Below are 22991 nucleotides of genomic sequence, written 5' to 3'. Positions count from 1 at the left end.
ATGTTAGTCCAGCACTGCACGCAGCTAATGAGAAATCATAAACACCTTGCAATTCTTTGTGAATTTAAGCCAAGATTAAAATGTCTATGAAATGGACCAAATATACTTTTTATGAGTTGTATGTAAAACCACACCAGCAAAATGTAAAACTAAATTCGCATATAGTGGGTGAATTTGCCATAGCCTGAGGCAAAACTGTCCATTGAAATCACTGCATAGGGGCCTTGGGCCCTGTTGTTAAGGCATATACTGAGTGAGGTAGAATCAGATCAATCCCAGTAACCCCACTCTGAGGAACCAACTAAATTCAGCCACTTTTATTACCATTCTGAAAAACACAATAGAGAGCAAATATGGAGAATGTTCAAAGAAACCTGAGAAATAACCTGATTCATTGATTATAGAGTTGTACTGGAAAGCACTGGTTTCTAAAGGTTTCATGTTTCTAGAAGAAAAATTAAAGTGAAATAGTATGAGAAAAATAACATTTTTTCATGTGATTTTTGTGAAAAATCGTCTTGGCAATGTTCTTTGTACAAAATTTAGATTTATTGATTTTTCTTTGCTGTAATAGGATCTAACCAGCCTCTCAGACAAATTATTTCAATTTTTTTTGGAATAGAACTTTCATTGATTAAAAGAGAGTAATAAAAATAAACCATGCATTATATATTTAAAAATCAAAATTAGACGGAGAGATTGCAAAAACATGTGGGAGATCAATACTGATAAGAAAAATTTTGTCAATAGAAAAAAAACAAAACTGAATTATTTTACCTGAAACAAATCTTAAGCCCATGTTTTTTATAAATGAATTATACAAAACAGATTATACTGAAAAATATATTGAAACAAGAAAATATTTAAGAAGTTCTGTTAGCTTACATTTTAAATGAAAGGAAATATAACCTATGGAATTAAGAAAGAATTTGGAAAAGGATTGATGCTGCTAAAATCACAGCAATCAATAGGAATGAAATGTAAACAGTACAAGTGTGTGATAGATCTCCTTGTACTATTTTCCATCTATCTTTAAAAATCTTTTTATAATTATTTGTTCTGAGATATGACTTAAGCATGTAATGCTTCCAAACCAATCATTAATATATATATGTTTATATTTTCTTTGTTTTATGAATGAATGGCTGTCTCAAACCTGTCTGCCAAATGATTGGTTTAATTTTTGGACGCAATGCTAATTGTTGTCCTGTACTTATAAAATCACTTTACTTTTTCTGTTCAGGTTTTCTGAGTAAATTAGCACAAGTACCCTTAATTATCTAAGGTAATTACCCTGAGGTAATTTATGTTAAACTCTGGCTAATAAAAGTGGTAGGGAAAGTAGCCAAAAAGAAGCTTGGCTGGCTCAGTAAGATCCAAGAAGCTGTTCGACAATCTCTGGCTAAAATGCACCTTTTCCCTTGACTCTGTCTGATTTATATTTTTAATTTTATTTTATTGAAACCATTGTGATTTACAAAGACCTTCATAGTTGAATTTCAGATACACAGTCAATCAGGGCCATTCCTACCACCAATATTGACCTTCCTCCACCAACGATCCCAGAGTATAATATATACATCAGACTTTGCCCCCTAGCCTGCCAGTATAACAGGCCTGTTAAAGTTCAGATTGTTAAAGTTCAGGTCTCTTGATTTTCTTGTTGTTGACTTTGGCTTGGATTTTTGTTGTCACTTTTTTCTTCCACCAATGGACCTGAGACAACTTGGACCCTGGCCCTCATCCTTTTTTTTTCTTTCCTCTAATTTTATAGAAAAATGCATTAATATGAGGTAAAATAAAGTAATCTGTGTCTGAAGGTTCTGTGAAAAGGTGGGAGCCTCTATTTAAAAGATAAAAAAAATGAAGGGAAAACAAAAATTGGAGGTGTGTGGCAGTTTTTTTCACAGGTGCAATTAAAGTGGGGAAAGAAAAACAACCCTTTTGTCTAAAAACAGGGGGACCTGACATATGAAGCAATCTGCCATAAGACGAACTACAGGCTCCAGACATACTAAGTTGTCTAACTCCAAATTCTTGCTTCGAGTTCACAATAAAAGTTCTTCTCAATCACAGTTGTCGTAATCAGGTTTGTGTAATTAGAGACCTTGTTGTTTTTTTTTTCCACAAATCCTATATTGATAGGATATATCCTATCAGAAGACGGAGTGTCTTCTGGTTTCATCTCATTAGGTGGAGATGCAGGGAACCTTTCCATGAAAGCAACTGGCTTCTATTTCCAAGTCATCATGGTATCATATAAACCACTGTGGAGGGCCCAGAGAGATAGCACAGCGGCGTTTGCCTTGCAAATGACCGATCCAGGACTAAAGGTGGTTGGTTCGAATCCCAGTGTCCCATATGGTCCCCCGTGCCTGCCAGGAGCTATTTCTGAGCAGACAGCCAGGAGTAACCCCTGAGCAATGCCGGGTGTGACCCAAAAACCAAATAAATAAATAAATAAATAAATAAATAAATAAATAAATAAATAAATAAATAAATAAACCACTCTGGAGCTATTCAGTGCCAGGGAAGCATTAGGACCTCCCCCAGTAGAATCCTGATTTCTGATGCTGGAGTAGAAAACTGTGTCAGTTCCATAGATGGGATTCAAGGCTCAGAGGTGAGTGGCCAATATCCAATCAACTGAAGGCTGAGTCAAGTTACCTTGACAAATGTTCAGGTTAAAAGGCCCCATTGCAATATAAAATTTCTGAATTCCTATTGGTATTAGATAAGAACTTTTTCTATATATAAGATTTCCACATTTCAATGTGCCTTTTCAAAAAGGTACAAAGCCACATTACACTACACTAGTGTGTAGTGAGTAAAAATATAAAATATATAAAAGTAAGCAATCCCTATAACCTAGTTCTAACATGAACTAATACTCAAGAGAAACTTATCTACTAGAAATTTCTACAAAACAGATATAAAACATGAATAGGGAAAACTACCTCTACATAAGAAAATACACAAGAATTATACCTCTTAAAGAAATACATATAAAGAAATATATGAAGAGAACATACATATTCCCTTTAAGTTTTTAAATAGTTGGGGGGGGGGAATAAAACCTGGAACACAGCTTCAGCCTGGGACATGGGCTTGAGTCTGAAAAACAGCTCCCAGCAGAAAGTCACAGATCCTGAAATGTCCTCGAATTGGGGGTTTCTTGAAAAAAAAATCTGGTAGTGAGCAGCAGTCCATAGTGAAGAAATGTGAAATAAGAGGGGCAAAAGAGAACAAATCAGTAACACTGGTGGTATCAGCCTTTTTCCGGGCTGAGGCAAGGTGGGCTGAAAAGCTGTCTTTTGCTTTGGGAACTGATTGGCAGCCCATTCAGGTGGAGGGAAAGATCTGGTTTCTGAGAGTTAAGAACTGGAGGTAAAAGGGTTAAATAGGAAGAAATAACAAATAAAGAGTGAGAGAATTAAGGATAGAAAAGAATTTGTAAAGTGCTAAGCATGAGGAGAGGAAGGATTATATCTAACAAGGAGAAGAATTATATATTATATAATTATATATTATATATTATACAATTATATAATATATAATTATATACATTACAGACAGACATTAGACAGACGTAGAGGTGTACAACACATACAATCACGCACACACATAACAGATCATGATCAATCCATAGGGTTCAGTTAAAAAGCTGACCCAGATGGAATGGGCTAGCATGCTTAAAAAAAATATAAGCCAGCAAGTCAGATGGAAAGGTTTAGAATTTTCTAGGCAAATCATCACTAGTGAGGGTAAACTCTACTGAAGAAAGGTTTCCTGAGTTAGATTGTGTACAGTGCCTTTTTAAAATAATCTTAGTTTTCATTTCTGGAATACTATGAAATATGGTAATGAACACTGTAGTTTTCTTTTCTAAAATACTATGCAATATGGTAATGAACACTGTAAACTCTCACCTAACGGGACTTGAGTATCCAGATTCATTTTCTAAATTAAATTGAAATAAGGAGCATTATTGGACCTCCAATGGCACAATCAGTTATTGTGGTATTTATATGAAATAAGGAGCATTATGATATAATAAACAGACTTGAATTGAAAATAAAATACAAAAACATATTCAATGAATGGGCACCATAGCAGGAGCCTATGACATGCAGTTGTCTATTCCAATGGTATACCTGTGGATATAAGCATTAGTTCATATTATCAGGCATAATCAAATGTAAAATGAATATAATAGACTATTTGTCAAGACATCTCAATGAGCACTGTCTTTTGAGTCTAAAATAATATAACACTGCAATGCGAAACTAGGGTGACCAACCTATATCTCCCAGAACCACTGTTAACAAAAAATTAAGGACTTATTATAGACATATTAAAATAAGACTAAAATTCTTAGAGTGAGCACTATAGTGAGAGTCCATGGCTTCCAAATGCATTCTGCACGCTTCTGTGGATAAAAGCATTAGAACATTATTATATATATCTATAAAGAGAAGTTTATTGGACACCACTCAATCTAAACAGCTGTATTTGTTGCTGAAGGTCTCTGTAGTGTATAGAAGAACATAAGCTTTTATAGTCCTTTGCTTTCACTCAGTTCCTTCTCTTCTCCTCACTGTGTTCTGGAGCCAATGGTGTTTGAAACAACTGCCATTTAAACCATTGTGTTTCTTCAGGGAGTTATTCTAAATACCACATATAAGTGATATAATTCTGTATTTATCCTCCTCCTGGCTTATTTCATTTAGCATTATGTCTTCTAGTTCCACCCATGTTGCTGAAAATTGCATCATTTCTTACAACTATGTAGTATTCTATTGTATATATGAACCACATCTTCCTCTTCGTTTATCTGTTGTTGAACATCTACGTTGGGTCTTAGCTGTTGTGCTGAGTGCTGCAATAGTGGTGTGAATAGGTTCTTTTGGGTAAATGTTCTGCTGTCGTTAGGATAAATACACCAAAGGGGGCATGCTGGGTCATATGGCAACTTAAATATGAGTTTAGTGAGAACCCGCCATATTGTTTTCCATAGGAATTGGATCAGGCAGCATTCTGATCAGCAATAGAGGAGAGTGCCTTTCTCATTACATCCCCGCCAACAGAGATTGTTCCCATTATCTTTGATATGTGCCATCCTCACTGGTGTAAGATGGTATCTCATTGTTGTCTTGATTTGGATTTTCCAAATGATAACATGTTTTAGTGTGTCTGTTGTCCATCTGTTGGTCTTCCTCAGAGAAGTGTCTGCTCGTATTTTCTCCCCATTTTTGATGATTTTTTAGATTCTGTGGAGAGAATCTTTGAGAATATATTGTATATCTTAGATATCAAACTTTATCTGATATGAGTGCAATTTTTTTCCTATTTTGTTAGCTGTCTTCTAGTTTTAGCCCATGTTTCTTTGCCATACAGAAACTTTTTAGATTGATGTAATATCACTATTTATGTTTGGTGCTATAGTTGTTGCCATTGGCAACCTATCATCAAAGACTTTTTTGAGGTGGAAGTCTTGGAGTGTTCTCCCTGTTTTCCTCAATAAATTTTATGTATTTGAATCTGATTTCAAGGTCTTTATTCTATTTTGAGTTGACTATTGTTTAAGGTGTGAGGTATGGATTAATCTTTAATTTATTACATGTGGTTATCCAATTGTTCCATAACCATTTGTTGAAGAGATGGTCTTTGTTCCATTTCAAATTTTTGGCTCCTTTGTCCAATATTAGTTGACTGTATATTTGGGGATATGTCACCGGATGTTCTATTGTTTTTGTTCCAGTACCATGCTGTTTTGATCACTATGGAAATACATAAAAGCTTCAAGTTATGTAAAGTAATGCCACCCCGTTTTTTGTTTTTCAGTATGGATTTTGCTAACCTATGTCTTTGGTGGTTCCACATCACCTTTACAATTGATTGTTTTAAGTCCTTCAATATGATGACTGAATTTGAATAAAAATGCATAGAATCTAATTTTAACACAGGTAAGGTCATTTTGATGATGCTGATTCTTGTACCATCGGCATGGGATGTTCTTCCAATTCCTTAGGTCCTTTTCAATTTCTTTCTGAAATGTTTTGACATTTTTATGGTATAGGTATTACATCTCTTACATTTTGATTCCTATGTACATGGTATTTTAGATATTATTGTAAATGGGATGGACTCTTTGATCTCTTTTTTCTCTACTTTTTTTGTATAAAGAAATGCAACTGTCTTTTGTGTATAGACTTTGTAGTCGGCAAATTTTCTCCATTGGTTTATTGTTTCTAGGAGCTTTTCTGTGGAGTTTTTAGAGTTTTGATATCATCATATCATCTGCAGATGTAGTTAGACTTCCTGTTTCCTTGTTTAAATTAATTTGTTTCCCTTCTATTGTCTGATTGCTATTGCTAGGACTTCTAGAACTATGCTGAGTACATTTGGAGACAATGTATTACCCGATTGAAGCTTAAAATGCAGCGTTCTTCATGATTCTCCTAGTTCTTTTCTGGTTTTGCTCTGCTTTGTGTGTTTATTCTAATCCTTTGTTAATATTTCTGTATTCTTTGTTTTTCTTCATCTCCTTCTTTGATTTTGATGTGTCACTGAATTTGCTTCTTCTTTGCTGATGCTTGAACAGTTTTGCAGTGATCTTTGTGTTTTTCCTCCTGCTTTCTTTTAACTTTTGTTTCCGTGTGCAAAATTACTCATTTGAGTGCTGAAAATGTTGTGTTCTTCATGATTATTTTATTCATTTTTGATTTTGCTGTGCCTGTGTTTCTATTCTAATCCTTTGTGAATATTGCTTTCTTTTTTTGTATTTCTTTATCTCATTATTTAATTCACCTGTGTTCTGTAAGTTTTTTCTTCTTTGTTCTTCATTGCTGAAGCTTGAAAAATTTTGCAGTGAATTTTGTGTTTTTCCTATGGCTTTCTTTTAACTTTTGCTTTCTGCATGCAAAATTACTCATTTGAGAGCTGAAAATGTGTTCTTCATGAACCTTATTTATTTTCTATTTTGCTGTGCCTGTGTTTCTATTCTAATCCTTTGTGAATCTTGCTTTCTTTTTTGTATTTCTTCATCTCATTATTTGATTCACCTGTGGGTGGGGATGTAACATTAATAATTGATAAGAGTGGGCTCCCAAATACCACCAGGAATGTCTCCCATTTAGAAAAATGGACCAGAGAAATTTGTATAGTGGTTGTGCACTTACCTTGTATGACCCAGGCCAGGTTTGATACATCATATGGTTCCCAGAGCAGATTAGGTGTGGTTCTTGAGAAAAATTTCTGAAATTCTATTTTTGCCCATTTAGAAAAGTGGAAACTTAAAGGTTTATTACCTACTTTACCCCAGTCTACAGCTATGAGTTGGAAGAATTAAGACTCAAACTCCCTAGTCTTTTCACTACATACCACAAAATTTAGTTAGGTCTTCGGTGTGTACTGAATATACCATCACCCTTTTCCCTCTACCAAATAAACATATGCCTTTAGCAATTAAATACATGATTTTATAGTTCTACTTTTCAGTACAGTAGTGAATTGTGAAAGATTTAAAGAGAAAGGAACTGATCACATGCCTCAGTACACTTCGAAGCCTTCTCTTTTTCTTTCGTTTTTATTTTGGAAGCATGTTCCCAAACATTGAGAGACAAAGGACCCCTTCCAAATCACTAAAATAAGTAGACTGACGGTTTAATGCAAGTGCACACATGATGATAAATTCTGCAGGCCATGAGGTCCAGGGATTATTCAGGCCATTCTGGCAGTGCTGGGAGAATCAAGGTCTGCATACAGTGATTCTTGGAGGAATTATGCAGTGAGAAGGACTGAGCCATTTTGATCACATGGAAAGTATTCATTTTAATCCCTGTACAATCTCTAATCCTTCCGAGTCCCAAATCTTTTTGCTACTCCTCATACCCACTTCTGGGTCCTTCCTAGGATCTTGAGTTATTCACTCACCATGGCATCGTTTAATTTTTTTTATTTTCAACTGTACTTCCAACAAATAAACATTCATGATCATATGTGGGAGAAGCAACTGGTGCTGGGAGGGGAAATATGAATAAATATAACTTTTGTCCTTAAGGAGGCATAAGTTGAGTGGAAAATACCTGTATAGTTCCAGGAAAGATGTGCTTTCACTAAAAAAGGGACATGCTTATTTTGAATGACTACGTGGAAGCAATAAAGTGGTTCCAAATGCTAGAGAAAACATCATCTTTTAGATGGAAGCTAGTATCTCAAAGAATCTTTTGTCTAAGGGCCAGAGAAATAGCATGGAGGCAAGGCGTTTGCCTTGCATGCAGAAGGACGGTGGTTCGAATCCCAGCATCCCATATGGTCTCCTGAGCCTGTCAGGATCGATTTCTGAGCATAGAGCCAGGAGTAAACCCTGAGCACAGCCGGGTGTGACCCATAAACCAAAAAAAATCTTTTGTCTATAGTTAGGGAGAAAGGAATTCATTCCATATGATCTGTTATAGTTTATAACAGTTTATACATAGTTTATAGTTATAGACTCATCTCACTTTGCTGGAGTTAGTGAAAGAGCAAAATCAGAAGGCATAAAGGAAAACTAAAGAAGGACTAAAAAGTGGGGCAGTGTGCTCAGTGAGATGACATAGAGGGTCTGGTACATGATTCATGAGTCCCTGATGCTGGTTTGCACCACATTCCTTTATTTCCTTTATTATAAGCATTGTAGGGGATATCCAGGAGCATCACACGTGGGATCAACTCAGTTGGTTGAAAATAAGGAAAAGGTCTTCTTAGCTCCCTGCACACAACTTGGAGAACACCCTCCAAGGTGAAGGCAAGACAAGGACATGAAGACCTAGTGAAAAAATTACAAATATTTATGCTTGCGTGGAGAAAGTTAATCTAGAGAATCATTTCCCACTAAACAGTGCTCAGTTTTTATTTTATAAATCTTGAATTTATTTAATTATTGTTCATACTTTACATAATTGCTTTGCATCTGATGCAGAACAATTATGTAAAGTGTGAACAATAAAGTACTGCTTCATTTTGTAGCTATTCTCTTTTTAAATATTTGGTTCACTACTGAAATCCTGGGTCTGAGAAATTGCTGGTTTGTGAGCTTGGTAGAAAGGTTTATTATTCTTATTCATTTAATCCTCTGCAACCAGTGAAGGAGAATCAATAAGAAGGGCCAGAGACTGGGGGCCGGAGAGATAACACTGCGATAGAGTCCCATATGGTCCCTAGAGCCTGCCAGGAGCAATTTCTGAGCATAGATCCAGAAGTAACCCTGATTGCTGCCGAGTGTGACCCAAAAACCAATAACCGGGAAAAAAAAAAAAAGAAGGGCCAGAGACATGGCAGAAGAGAGACAATTAAGCCAGGCAAAGAAAGGGGGAAGAACAAAGAAGATGAAATATTCAAGTGGTGTAGGAAATTTTAAGGAAAGAAATGACAGAATTCAAGACAATAAACAGCTCACATTTTTCTAATATATTTAAACTTTGGATTATTGAACCAGCTTGTGTCTTTTTTTTAATAAGTAGATTAAGTGTCTTGTCACTACATCTAACCAGGTGATGAATAAGCTCTTTGGAGAGGACACCTTGACTACAGGCTACTCAAAGCGGGCAAAGTGAGGAATTACAAAGAGAAAATGCACACAAAATTTTGGTGATTGGAGATGATGGCTATGTGGAGGTAATAAGGGAGTCATGTAACCACTCAGGACACACTTTTGTGTCTGTTTTCCATTGCTATCTGCTTTTTTTCTCAGCTTGGTTTTATGCAGTTACAGAGGCTTCTGCTGCTTGTTGGTAATTACTGATATTATAATCCAACACTTAGATTAAATTGATTCTAGGGAGAAACGTGATCAAGAAGAGAGGTGAAGGATGGAGCCTCCTAAGTCCAATCTTAGGAGACAACTGAGATTTTTTTTTAAATAAGAAACAATTAAATTTGTAACTATTAAAAAGGGGGAAAGCCAGTCCAGAAGCTACAGGAAGAAACGTATATTTATATCAAAAGAGCAATAGGGAAGAGGAAGCTGAGATTTCCAACAGTGTCTGCATTGGTTGGACATCAGCAGCAGAAGATCCAAGTGCAGAGGCTTTTCAGAGATTTAAAGACACAGAATGCAAAGTGTTGGGGGAAACATATTGTGTGTAAATGCTTTTTCCTAAATGTGCTCATACATACATAAAAAAGCTGTCTTGGCATTCTTGCCAGTGTAAATACATTTCTCTAATAGAAGATTATACATTATTAGCTACTAAAAATATAGACATGTTTTTGTGGTTGTGTAAACGTTTTTGCATCACTGAACTTGCCTATGCATGTTGGATGTTATAATATTATTTCATGGAGCTTTTTAATATTTGAAAGGTGACACTTTGAAGGAGTATGAGAAATTGGTTTCCATAGCAATTGCAAGCATCAATGAGAACCCAAAGCTACTAAGTCATAAGATACAGGATACCCTATTAACTTGCTTCAGACTGAATTTCTGTGAGAAAACAGCTCAGTCACTGATCAATAAGGTCAGACCCTAGCTCCAAACTTTAAATTAAACCAGGATAGATAAAAATGAAACAGAAGGATTGTCCTTTTGGAAATGTATTGTGAAAAAAATGTCTTTATTTGTGTGTGTGGAGATAGAATAGTTACTTTCATGATTTTTAATGTCTATATGGAAAGATCCTAAAACAGATACAACTTTGAGTTATTAATAGCATATTGTAATTTTCTTATTCTATTTATACTATTATACTATTTACACTATTTTTCTTATACCTTTTCCCCTGTGGTAGCTCAGACTTTAGAAAAGCACACAGTCCTCTGACCCAGAAAGAATAATGTGGTTATTTCTTGCCATATTTGGAATAATACTAGTTCAGTTATAATTTTTAACTCTAATTCATACACTAGTGCTAAATTAGTGGATATTTGGAACCTATCACTATGCTATTTTATACTGGCCAAGGGTCTTATTTAGAAGCTATTGTGACCCACTGTCTAAGGGTTTTCCCCCTCATTTGGGGGGCTATATCCTACATTGCTCAGGAGTTATTCCTGGCTCCTCACTCAAGTATTCCTCTCGGCCATGCTTGATGAACCATGTAGGGTGCCCAGGATCTAACATGGGTTTGCCTATGCAAGGCAAAAACCTTGGCCCATATACTGTGATTCTAGTCCTGTTAAAGGCCTTACAAGGTATTAAATTATTATTTCAAATAATTATTGAAGATCAAATGGAGTACAACTAACTTGAGAGTTGGGCTTAGGAAATTGATATTCTAGATATAGGTAAGAGGCAGTTACAAGGTGTTATACAGAGGATAACTTAAGGATTATGAAAAGATTCATGTTGTTTGAGAAAAAGAAAAAGAAAAAGAATGATACCAAATTTTACATAGAAAGGTGATACTATGATATTTTTGTTTCTGAAATACTATATTGTTGTATGGTAGGGCCTGGAATAAAATAGCATTGGAGGACAAAGATGGAAACAAGAAAACAAAAAATGTCACAGTGGTTTTAGAAGGCCAATATTTTATTCAAATGCTGGACTTCTCCCCTTTCACTCATATTGAAGTTATATCACACTCTGCATCACTACTTCAGGCTTACTTCCCAGAATCAGAGTATCAGCACTGCCTCTTGAAGCAGACAAGGTGCTTACCTTGTATGAGGCAACCTGAGTTCAGTGTCCTGAAGAACCCTACCATACGTGACTTGTGAGAGCACAGAGCTAGGAAAAACCCTGAACACCAATGGGATTGGTCTAAAAATAAAAAATGTCAATTTTCAGGCCTCAACCAGACTTAATTATTATCTATGGAGTTGGTGCCCAGTTTACTTTAACAAACTTCCTATAGTATTGTTTAAGAAACACTATAGTAAAATTATAAATCAAGTAATTTCAATACTCTATGAGCTAAATGTCAATGTGTAAATACAATGTGTATATAACTGCACAAAAATTCATCACATTGAATTTTTAAGCACATGTTTTTTGAGAAATTACCAGAAAATTTTTATTGAGAACCCAACTATACTTACCCTGTCCCCACATCTCCATGCACATTTTCTCTATCCCCTCTTTCTTATCCTCCTTTACAAGCTATTCCCCACACTGTCCACAAATACATAAAATTACAGGTACAATGAACATTTCTGCTGCTATCCACAAGGTCCCAAAACATTTTCATATCTCCCTCTTTACTTATATTATCTGTTTGACCCACCATGTCTTCCTGCTCTTGTTGATTGTTTTAATCAGTTATTAACATTTAGGAAAATACACCACAAACTCACAACTGAATGCATATTTTTCTTTGGAGATAAGTGTATAGCAATAGACAGGAAATTATTTGGAATCTTAAACTATTCAGATTTGAACCCAGAGTCTAACAACTATTTGGTGAGTCACTTGAGACAGAGTAAGTTGTAGCTTTGAGCCAATTTTCTCACAAGATGAGGAAATAAATAACAATTTAATCATTTAAATTTGATGAAAAGGTGAAAAAGAAAATATAAGTAAAACACATACCTCTAGTAAAATATTCAGTGAACGACAGTTTTTACTATTTTTCTTATCTACACATATGTTAATCTACTAGTACAGCTACTGAGCATGTAGTATTATTATTAAATATTTCGGCAATTCCTCTTCCCTTGTATTTAACTTAGGGCTTCTTATATATGGGAGCCTATTCTGATCATTTAGCATGGTCCAGTACAGTGATTTGTTCTCAGAAGATTTTGTAGAATGGAGCTGACTAGTTGCACTTGTACATTTTTCTACTATGACATTGTATTTGATAATTCACCTGTGGTTTACCTAATCAGATACATATTGTTACCTGGGGCTTCTAAGCCTTCCATACTGTGAGTTATGAGGGCCACAGATGAAGACAAACTGAAAAACATACAGTACAAAGGCAAGTCTTGAGTGAAAGCTGTTTTAAGTAACTATTTCTTTGAGGATGTCCTAGGTGTTTTGATCACTAACTGTTATTTATAGAAATGCATGACACTTATTTTCTCAAAATATTTCTAATACATTTTCCTTCTGGATTTCCAGCATTAATTACTATGCCATTTTATAACGAAATACAATTTTTAGGGGCTGGAGTGATAGCACAGAGGGTAGGAATTTGCTTTGCACACAGTAGTCCTGGCTTTGATATCCAACATCCCATATGGTCCATGGAGCCTACCAGTAGTAAATTCTACATACAGTTCTAGGAGTAACATTCCTAGTGCTACTGAGTGTGTCCCCCAAACCATAAAATAAACATACAAGTTTTAGGTATGGAAGGAGTCAAAATCTCTTGAGTCCAGAAGTTTCCAAACTTCTTTGGTTTACCCTCCCTTTGCAAAAAAAAAAAAGTAAACATTCACGCATCCTGGAACATATATCTTCTTTAAGGGAACAATAAAAAGTCTATCTCTAAGAAACATGATGTTACTATTGCCCCAGTAGTTTATTTCTAGGCACTCCACAGACAGGGATGAAATCAGTTACGTTTTTGTCCAATTATTTTACCTTACAAGCAGCATTCTCTCTCACAAGTAGCAGATAGAAAATCACTAGGCACGATTCATGAAGATCAGAAGAGGGATGTTTGTATATAGCCCCACTCTCTTACTGTGACCATAGGTTGAAAACTTTTTAAATGTATTTGGTAACTGGCATATTGAGATGGCATAGAACACCAGCATTAGTAAAATAAAATTGTGAGATATAATAACAATAGTAACAAATTCATTTAGGTTGATCTAATTTTTCATAATTCTATTTGCTTTTGTGGTTTAGCAATCAATATGATGTAAATTCGTCTGCATCTGCTAAGTAAGCAGACTTGGGTGAGGGTGGATCAGAAACTTGGGACATTGGTAGAGGGAATGTTTCCCTAATGATAGGATTGGTGCTGGAGTATTGAATGCCAGAAACAACTGCATTATATATAACTCGATGAGTCCTGGTATTAAAATAATATTAAAAGAAATTTTCTAAAATTTTACCAAAGTTTGAATGCTATTATAGTTTGGGTATTTTAACTCCAAGACTCTCCTCTTTCCTTCTGGTGCCTTGTGATAATTATTAATAAAATGTGTTCTAATTTTCTGTCTACCTCTATTATGATAAAAAGTCATATGTGTGTAACTAGATATAGGGAAACGTGATGGGAAAGAACAAAAGTAGGAGGTGGAAGAGATAGTACCATGGGTAGGGCACTTTCCTTACACTTGGTCAACCAGGAGTCAATTCCTGGTATCCTCTATGGTCCCCTGAGTGTAGAGCCAGAAGTGACTCCTGAGAATAACTAGGTGTGGTCCCAAAACAAACAAACAAAAAAGAACAAAAATAGTATGTAGGTCATTAGTACTATGTTCTTATATGTATTAATATCCCTGGAGTATACAAAATTTTTATATCTATATTTTTACTGCCACAAACAAAACTTCTATGCCTTAGAAAGTTTTTATTCTACTATTCTGGAGTTTCAGGAAAAAAATGTGCACAAACACTTGTAATTATCAGGAAGCATAGGAAAAAAAACAAAAATAAAAAAATAAAAATACTAATAAATCAAAATTATTTTGCTGCCTTTGCTTCTAGAATCTATGTCCTTAAGTTTCAACTCAAGGTCAGAAATATATGTAACAACAATGAAAGATACTGAATGTGTTTTCAAGCTTTTGACATTATAGTAATTTTGTTTCTCTATTTATAACTTTCAACTTTCTTTTTTATTCTTTTTTTTTTTAGGCCACACGGGTGATACTCAGGGGTTACTTCTGGCTATGTACTCAGAAATCTCTCCTGGCTTGGGGGACCTTATGGGATGCTGGGGGATCAAACTGCGGTCTGTCCTAGGTTAGTGCATACAAGGCAAGTGCCCTACCACTTGCACCACCACTCTGACCTATAACTTTCAACTTTTATGCATTGCATATAAATTTATTTATATTTTAACATATGGAATCAAAAGACCATTAATGGTATGGAATTTGCCAGAAAGTTTACGTGGAGTTTAATTTTTTTTGGTTTTTGGGTCTCACCCGGCAGTGATCAGGGTTTACTCCTGGCTCTAGGCTCAGAAATCGCCCCTTGCAGGCACAGGGGACCATATGGGATGCTGGGATTCGAACCACCATCCTTCTGTATGAAAGGCAAATGCCTTACCTCCATGCTATCTCTCCAGCCCCAGGAGTTCATTTTTAAGTTTATTATTTCTAGAAGGTATAAAAATTTGGAGATGAATTCATAGATATGACATTACAGTGGTCTAACTACAATTAATATCCTTAGACTTGATGTTTTATATTACTTATAATTATGATGCATTGGTAATGCTAAATTTAAAATTTATGTATATGTTCTGAGGGAACTTCTTTAATTTGAATAGATAGTTGCTTGATAATTTCAATCAATTGTAGCAAAATGTAATAAATTGATCTGAAGAAGCAAGATTAAGGATATTGAACATTTATTCTAAATAGACTACCTTTCTGAATATCTGTTCATAGAATTTTCATAGTACAATATCGTGGGTTAGTGATTAGGATGAAGGTGTAAAATTTTATGACCATTTATAAGTTTATATTTTCACACATAAATAATATGGTATATTGAAAAATAACTTTAATTTGGAATCAGAACATGTTATTTTGCACCTAGGATATGATTCTTATGAACTTCTTCTAAGTGACTGGTTGATGCCATATGGTTTTGCCATCCATAAAAGGAAATACGAGAAAATGATAAAGTATAAGGCACTATTTTTTATTTATAGTAGTAATACCAATATATCTTGGACATTATTTTGTGACAGGTATTGTTCCAAGGCCTCATAAGTATTACAATTTCTTATCATGATTCTTTGAAGTATTACTATATTTGTCTAAGTTTAGTTAAAAAGGTGGTAGAATATTAGTTTATAGAGTAGTTTATAGATTAGAGTTTTCGCAAATTTACTGGTAACACCAAGACTTGAATCAAAAAAATCTATTATCTTTACTGCTGTATAGTAGCCAGTATATAGTAGCCAGTCTTCCTAACTTAAAATCATAATAAGTTTCAATTGATATATTTGTATAACATATACAAATTTATAGAAACAGGAAAACACTGGTCTCAATTGCGCAGGATAAGTAGTATGATTACAACTAATATTTAGCATAAATATTTGTTGTGTATGTAAATATTTTAGGGGATTACTAGGTTACTCACCCTAACCTGATTGGTGATTGTGTCCTACCCTAGGGTGTTACCTGGCATTCTGCCCCCACCCTAGGGTAGTACCTGATTCTGCTTCCACCATTGGTTGGTACCTGATTCTGGGGGATAAAAACAAGGGTCTGTGGAAGGCCGGGGCTTTTTTGCTGGAACAGAGGCTGAGTCTTGGGACTTCAGGCTTGTACACCGAATAAAGCTAATATTTCCACAAGTCCGACTGTCTGCGAGCTGTTTATCCGCCGTTTCACCTCAGGACCGTCGGGAGCTGGAAGAGAAAGGCCTTATCCTTCATCCCTCTATCAGTCAACCTCTTCAGGGACTGACTTGCAACAACTATTTTTTTTTAATTTTTATCTTTTTATTATTTTCCATGCACCTATATTCAATCTGCTCCAACTCATGACTTAGAACAAAAATAATAGCTCTTTAGAAGTATTTTTTTCTTTATTTGAACATCTTGATTACATAAATGATTGTGATTAGGTTTCAGTCAAGTAAAGAACACCCCCTTCACCAGTGCAATATTCCCACCACCAATGTCCCAAATCTCCCTCCATCCCCTCCATCCCACCCCACCCCCACCTGTACTCCAGACAGGCTTTCCAGTTCCCTCATTCATTCACTTGATTATGGTAGTTCTCTGTGTAGTTATTTCTATAGCTGTACTCACCACTCTTTGTGGTGAGCTTCATGGAGTGAGCCGGTGTTCCAGCCCTCCTCTCATTGTCTCTGAGGATTGTTACAAAAATGACTTTTATTTTCCTTAAAACCCATAGATGAATGAGACTATTCTATGTCTCTCTCTCTCCCTCTGACTTATTTCACTCAGCATGATAGATTCCATGTACATCCATGTATAGGAAAATTTCATGACTTCATCTCTCCTGACAGCTGCGTGATATTCCATTGTGCATATGTACCCCACAGTTTCTTTAGCCATTCATCTGCTGAAGGGCATCTTGGTTGTTTCCAGAGCCTGGCTATTGTGAATAGTGCTGCAATAAATATAGGTGTGAGGAAGGGGTTTATGTGTTGTATTCTTGTGTTCTTAAAATATATCCCTAGGAGTGGAATAGCTGGGTCGAATGGGAGCTCAATTTACAGATTTTGAAGGAATCTCCATATCGCTTTCCATAGAGGCTGTACTCTATAGAGCATTCCCACCAGCAGTGGATAAGAGTTCCTTTCCTCCACATCCCCTCCAGCACTGATTGTTCTCATTCTTTGAGATGTGCGCCAATCTCTGCGGTGTGAGGTGGTATCTCATCGTTGTTTTGATTTGCATCTCCCTGATGATTAGTGACGAGGAGCATTTTTTCATGTGCCTTTTGGCCATTTGTATTTCTTTTTTATCAAAGTGTCTGTTCATTTCTTCTCGCCATTTTTGATGGGATTAGATGTTTTTTATTGTAAAGTTCTGTCAGTGCCCTGTATATTTTGGATATTAGCCCCTTATCTGAAGGGTGTTGGGTGAATAGTTTCTCCCACTCAGTGGGTGACTCTTGTATCCTGGGCATTATTTCTTTTGAGGTGCAGAAGCTTCTCAGTTTAATGTACTTCCACCTGTTGATCTCTGCTTCCACTTGTTTGGAAAGTGCAGTTTCCTCCTTGAAGATGCCTTTAGTCTCAATGTCATGGAGTGTTTTACCGACATGTTGTTCTATATACCTTATGGTATCTGGTCTGATATCAAGGTCTTTAATCAATTTCGATTTTACCTTCGTACATTAAGTTTTAATGACATATAATTTAGGGCTAGAGTATGCAAAGTATTTAAATTTGATGCCACAGTAACTTTTAGGTAAAGAATTTGAAAGTTGGAAATACTATGCAAAAATGAGCCTAACTTATTTCTATAATACTCTTTTTCATGAAGCAGGCTTCAGCAGAATAACATTTATCTAAAACACATTTAGTCCCCTTCTTCTTAACAGATTTTACTACTTCTACTCAATCTTCCTAAATTAAAAATAATAAAGTAAATAAGGGAACATACATGTAATAGAACTTAAAAGGGGATGAATAGCTAAGACTTCTCTAGAGGTCTTAAATTATTTTGAAGTCTGAGCATAAGACATTATTTTTATAGATGAAAAATGTTGAGTCACTTAATATCTTGAAAATTCATCATTAGAACATTTCATTGCAATAAAATCATAGAGTATACTTTTATAAGCCTAAATAGTAAGGCTAATACACACCTAAAATATATATTGGCATTAACCTTCTGTGAATGTTTTATTGCTGACAAAGATACTATTATGTAGCACCTGACAGCATTGTTGAATGGCATAGATCACAACACACAAGAAGACAGAAAATGAAAAAGTAATGAAACAGCCTTTTAAAGCCTTTTAAATATTAGGTATTATCAGACAGAAAGTGTTTGAGTAGAAACTCACAATATTTTTTTTTTTGGTTTTTGGGCCACACCCGGCATTGCTCAGGGGTTACTCCTGGCTGTCTGCTCAGAAATAGCTCCTGGCAGGCACGGGGGACCATATGGGACACAGGGATTCGAACCAACCACCTTTGGTCCTGGATCGGCTGCTTGCAAGGCAAACGCCCACTGTGCTATCTCTCCGGGCCCGTAATTAGTATATTTTCATTAAAAATATATGAACTAGACTTTTAACTTGAAACACTCATATTCTATACTTATCATTGCTAAAGACTTTAAAAAAACTCAACCTTTACTTATATTCTGCGCTTTCACAGTTTTTCTCTGTGTAGAATGGAATAAAAAGACTTGGCAGGCTTCAAGACGATCAACGATTACTGAATGTGTACTCCCTTCCTGCTAGCATGAGTGCTTTTAAAGAAATAACTACATTGAGAACTATTATAACAATGTGAATGGAAGAGTAAAGTAGAAAGCCTGCCTAGATTACAGGTGGGGGTGAGGTGGGAAGGAGATTTGGAACATTGGTAATGGGAAAGTTGCACTGGTGAAGGGTGTTCTTTACATCACTGAAAGCCAACTACAATTATATGTGCAATCCAGGTGTTTAAATAAAGATATTATTTTAAAAATTATTACTGTGAGAGATTTGCAATTCACTTTGGTCACAATAAAAATTAAAAAAAATCAGAATTCTAGAATTTCATATGCTGAAGCTAGGGTTTGTCATGTCTTTATAACTTAAAATATTATCCTTACATTTTTTCTAAGGCGAACAGCTTGTTTATTTTAGTTCCACTGTTATATGCATCGAGTATTGTTCATAGTGTTTAAAAGTAGTATCTCATTTACTTTTCATAATAGCCTCTACAATTTAGATAAATCCTCAATTTATAGCTCTGTTGACTGAGCCACACAGGTGATATTTCAACTTAGGTGTTCGTCATCTAGTCCTTGCTCTTCATTTCTAAGTTATGCGTCTTTAAAATATTAAATGTTGAGTATATCTTCTGATTACACAAATAAAATGTAATTTGAAGAGAGATTTATCACCACTTGAAGCAAATAAAAAATTGTTTCAATCTTACAGTATTCCAAATAATTTTCTCTCTTAAATTTGTATGTGCTCGTAGCATGTGGTACTGTGTGTACATGTATGTGTGTTGTAGAGAAAGTTGGTGAAATGGTAGTAAGACAGACATTATGAATAAAATCTAACACACTTTTATATTATGACTATTTTTGAATTCTTAGAGACAATTACAATATCAATCTGTTCAGATTATGACCATCAATATAAAAGCAGTCTTTATTAGAGTTAGGTGGACAAACTTTAAAATTATAACTCACAATTAGCAAAAATTTGTAAGTTTAAAGACATTTCATGTAGTTCAGATTGATCAGAAAAATCTTTCAAAATCTACTTTTCCACAAAATATCTGAATAATTTGATCTAGAATATATAATCATTTTATTGAGAAAATGGCACATTTATTTATTTACTTTTACTGTGCTCAATTCCCTATAAATAGTTAGGATTTTTTCCAATTTTATCTTACACATCACAAATAGGCACCAATTACTGTAGCATATTGCTACCCACTGTATTTATTTCCATGAAGGATGGGTTAATTAATTTAATTATTTGTCTCTCCTGTGATTTCTTTTTGAAAAGTTTTTCAGTATTTTCATTTGGAACACTGCCTTAAACATAGGTAAAACATTTTGCCCAAGCTTTCATGTCTTACTTCCCATTTCTTCCTCAAACTTAAGTCTTTTTTCTATCATGTTATTAACAAAAAAATATATAGACTTTTTGTTCAAACTCTCTATTTGCCTTACCTGTGGATTTGAGATACAATAGAAATGATGCCAATGCTGTTTTTCCTAGACTATTCTCAATACAATTTTCCTAAATTTTCACTATAGTGCTATTTTGACACAATCAATTCCTTCCAGGATAACTGCGGGTATCACAGAGTCTAACTCACAGAAGTATTACTCACTGTTGGATATAATAACAAACAAATGAAGATGGTTGTTTCGAATTTCTTTTCTTTTTTTTAATTTTTATTTTGATCATACTGGCTTACATATCTTTCACATTAGTATTTTATATACATATTAACATCGAATCTGGGGAATACCCACCACCAAGTTTGCCCTCCCCCCTTCCTGTTCCCTTTCTGCAACCCATATCCCCCACCATCACCCCCCGAGCTGCTAGAGTAGCGTCGCCTCTTTGTCTAGCTTACTATCAGTGATCATACATCTGTTTGGTCCTGATGCCCTCCCTTCTTTCTCCCTCTGTTTGAGAGGCTAAGCAAGATAAATCGAGTTATGTGGTTTTGTTTGAGGGAACGAAAAGCGATAGAATGGGGGTAAAGAATAAGAAAAAACATTAAAAAATTAAAATATGCTGAAAATGGGCGGAGTCCTTCTAGAGGCTATCAACCTCAGTTTGAGAGACATGAAGAAGGTAATTGAAACACCATAACAATACAAAAATAAATGTCAAATTAAATATCAAGTGAGCCCTACAGCAATAAAGAGAAGCACCACATAATAGTCTCGGTTCTGAAATCAAATCATGCTGGAGTGCAAAAAGAAATAGAAAGATAAGATAACATAATATAAAATAAAAAGGAGACATCAACTTCAATATCTACACCAAAATAAGGATGTCAAAAAAAACAATCAATCAATAAATATATATATGTGGAAAATTATTATTTTGTGCTTTATTTTCTTTTTCCCCCTGCATAGGCACAGTAACTATTGGGGATATTATAGAGGGAATTCCCTTGGCCTAGGAGATACAGGGTTTCTCCATCCCTGAAGTATACTGTCATGGGATTAACTGTAGACTCCTTGCATGATCATTTACTCTCCCCTCAGTGCTTTTGTGGTGTATGGAAGACTTCTGCTTCGTCATGAATGGTAAAATCAGACCTCTGAATCTAGAAATATTGGTGATTGTGCAGCTCAAGGAATGGAGATTATGATGAAGGCTTTCTTTGTGGTTCTAGCAGTTCTGCTTCTTCAGTGTCATTTTAATTCATCTTCTGTAGTTGGTGTTCTTCGTCATTATGTTGCTCTTAGGATGGAGCCTGGGATAGAGTCTTTCGTTATGCTTCTGGAAGACCCGTTCACTTGCAGTTGTCTCAGTCAGACCTCTGGAACTGGAGATCTTGTTTGTTGAACAGATCATAGGCCAAAAGCTAGGTTAGAGATTTTTGTTGTTGTTTTTGTTGGTGGTGGTCCCGGGATGCATACTGTCTAGTCCTGGTTGTAACAACCAGTCATCTGTATATAGCAATCTTGGTTTTTGCACAGATCAAAGGGTGACATGTCTTCTGATTTTGTCTTATCGTTGGCTGGTGAGGAAGGATAACTTGCTCTTAGATCTAGTTGTTCCCATTTCCTCATTGTCAGGTTATCAAATACTTAATAATTATAACAATAGTACTCTATACAAGTTTTTCTTAAGCATAATCCAAATTTTATGAGGGTCTCAGATAAACATTGTGTAAATAAGGATCACTGCATGAGACTAGAAGGTCAACAAATTGGAAGTGGTGTCACATGAAAGAACAAGGTTCAATGATTGAACATTTTTAGAAAATGGTGGGAAAGTTGCTCTGATGGCAGTATGCTTCAGGGGCGGAGAAACCCTGTATCTCCTAGGCCAAGGGAGTTCCTGTTCTAGTTTTCCCAAATGTTTAACATGACTATGCAAAAAGAAGGAAGAGGAGGAGAAAGAGGAAGAGGAAGAGGAGGAGGAAGTGGAGGAGGAGGAGGAGGGTAGGGGGAGAAGAGAGAGGACGATGGAGAGTGGGAAAAGGAGGGGGAGGAGGAGGGGGGAGAGGAAGAGGAGGGGAGGAGACGGAGGGGTGGAGGAGGAGGAGGGAGAGGATGGGAGGAGGAAGAAGAGGAAGTGGAGGAGGGGACGGGAGGAGGAAGAAGAGGAAGAGGAGGAGGAGTGGGAGGGGGAGGAGGAGAGAGAGGAGGACGGAGAGGGGGAGGAGGGGGAGGAGGAGGGTGGAGAGCAGGGGGAGGGTAGGAGAGGCACAGGTGGGGGAGAAGGAGGAGGGGGAAGATGGGAGGAAGAAGGAGGAGAAGAAGCAGAAAAAGGAGGAGGAGCAGGAAGTGCAGGAGGAGGAGGAGAGGAAGAGAAAGAAGAAGGAGGAGAAGAAGAGGAAGAAGAGGAAGAGGAAGAAGAGGAAGAGGAAGAAGGAGAAGAGGAAGAGGAAGAAGGAGAAGGAGAAGAGGAAGAGGAAGAATATTGTAAGTAAGCCCCTGCAGAGGTTGACTGATGGAGGGATGGAGGATGAGGTCTTTCCCCTCTAGCTCGGAGCACATGTCTGCCACCCCGTCCAGCTG

General features: G+C 35.9%; 1 protein-coding gene across 2 annotated transcripts in view; it reads right to left on the bottom strand.

Annotated features, from left to right (window-relative positions):
• MAOA (monoamine oxidase A) overlaps positions 1–22991 on the bottom strand; it is an 857322-nt gene that overhangs the window by 116507 nt on the left and 717824 nt on the right. The window contains exon 1 of one of the 2 annotated variants that reach the window (XM_049767259.1): positions 19541–19545. The exons of the other annotated variant lie outside the window; for it this stretch is intronic. The gene's annotated coding sequence lies outside the window, so the exon portion shown is untranslated. Of the gene's footprint in view, positions 1–19540; positions 19546–22991 lie in introns of those variants that run through there. 2 annotated transcript variants of the gene reach the window in all.

The sequence above is a fragment of the Suncus etruscus genome, chromosome X (assembly GCF_024139225.1).
Source record: "Suncus etruscus isolate mSunEtr1 chromosome X, mSunEtr1.pri.cur, whole genome shotgun sequence".
In the NCBI taxonomy this organism is placed as follows: Eukaryota; Metazoa; Chordata; class Mammalia; order Eulipotyphla; family Soricidae; genus Suncus; species Suncus etruscus.
Note: the sequence above shows the minus strand (reverse complement) of the source record. Positions and strands in the feature narration are given on the sequence as shown.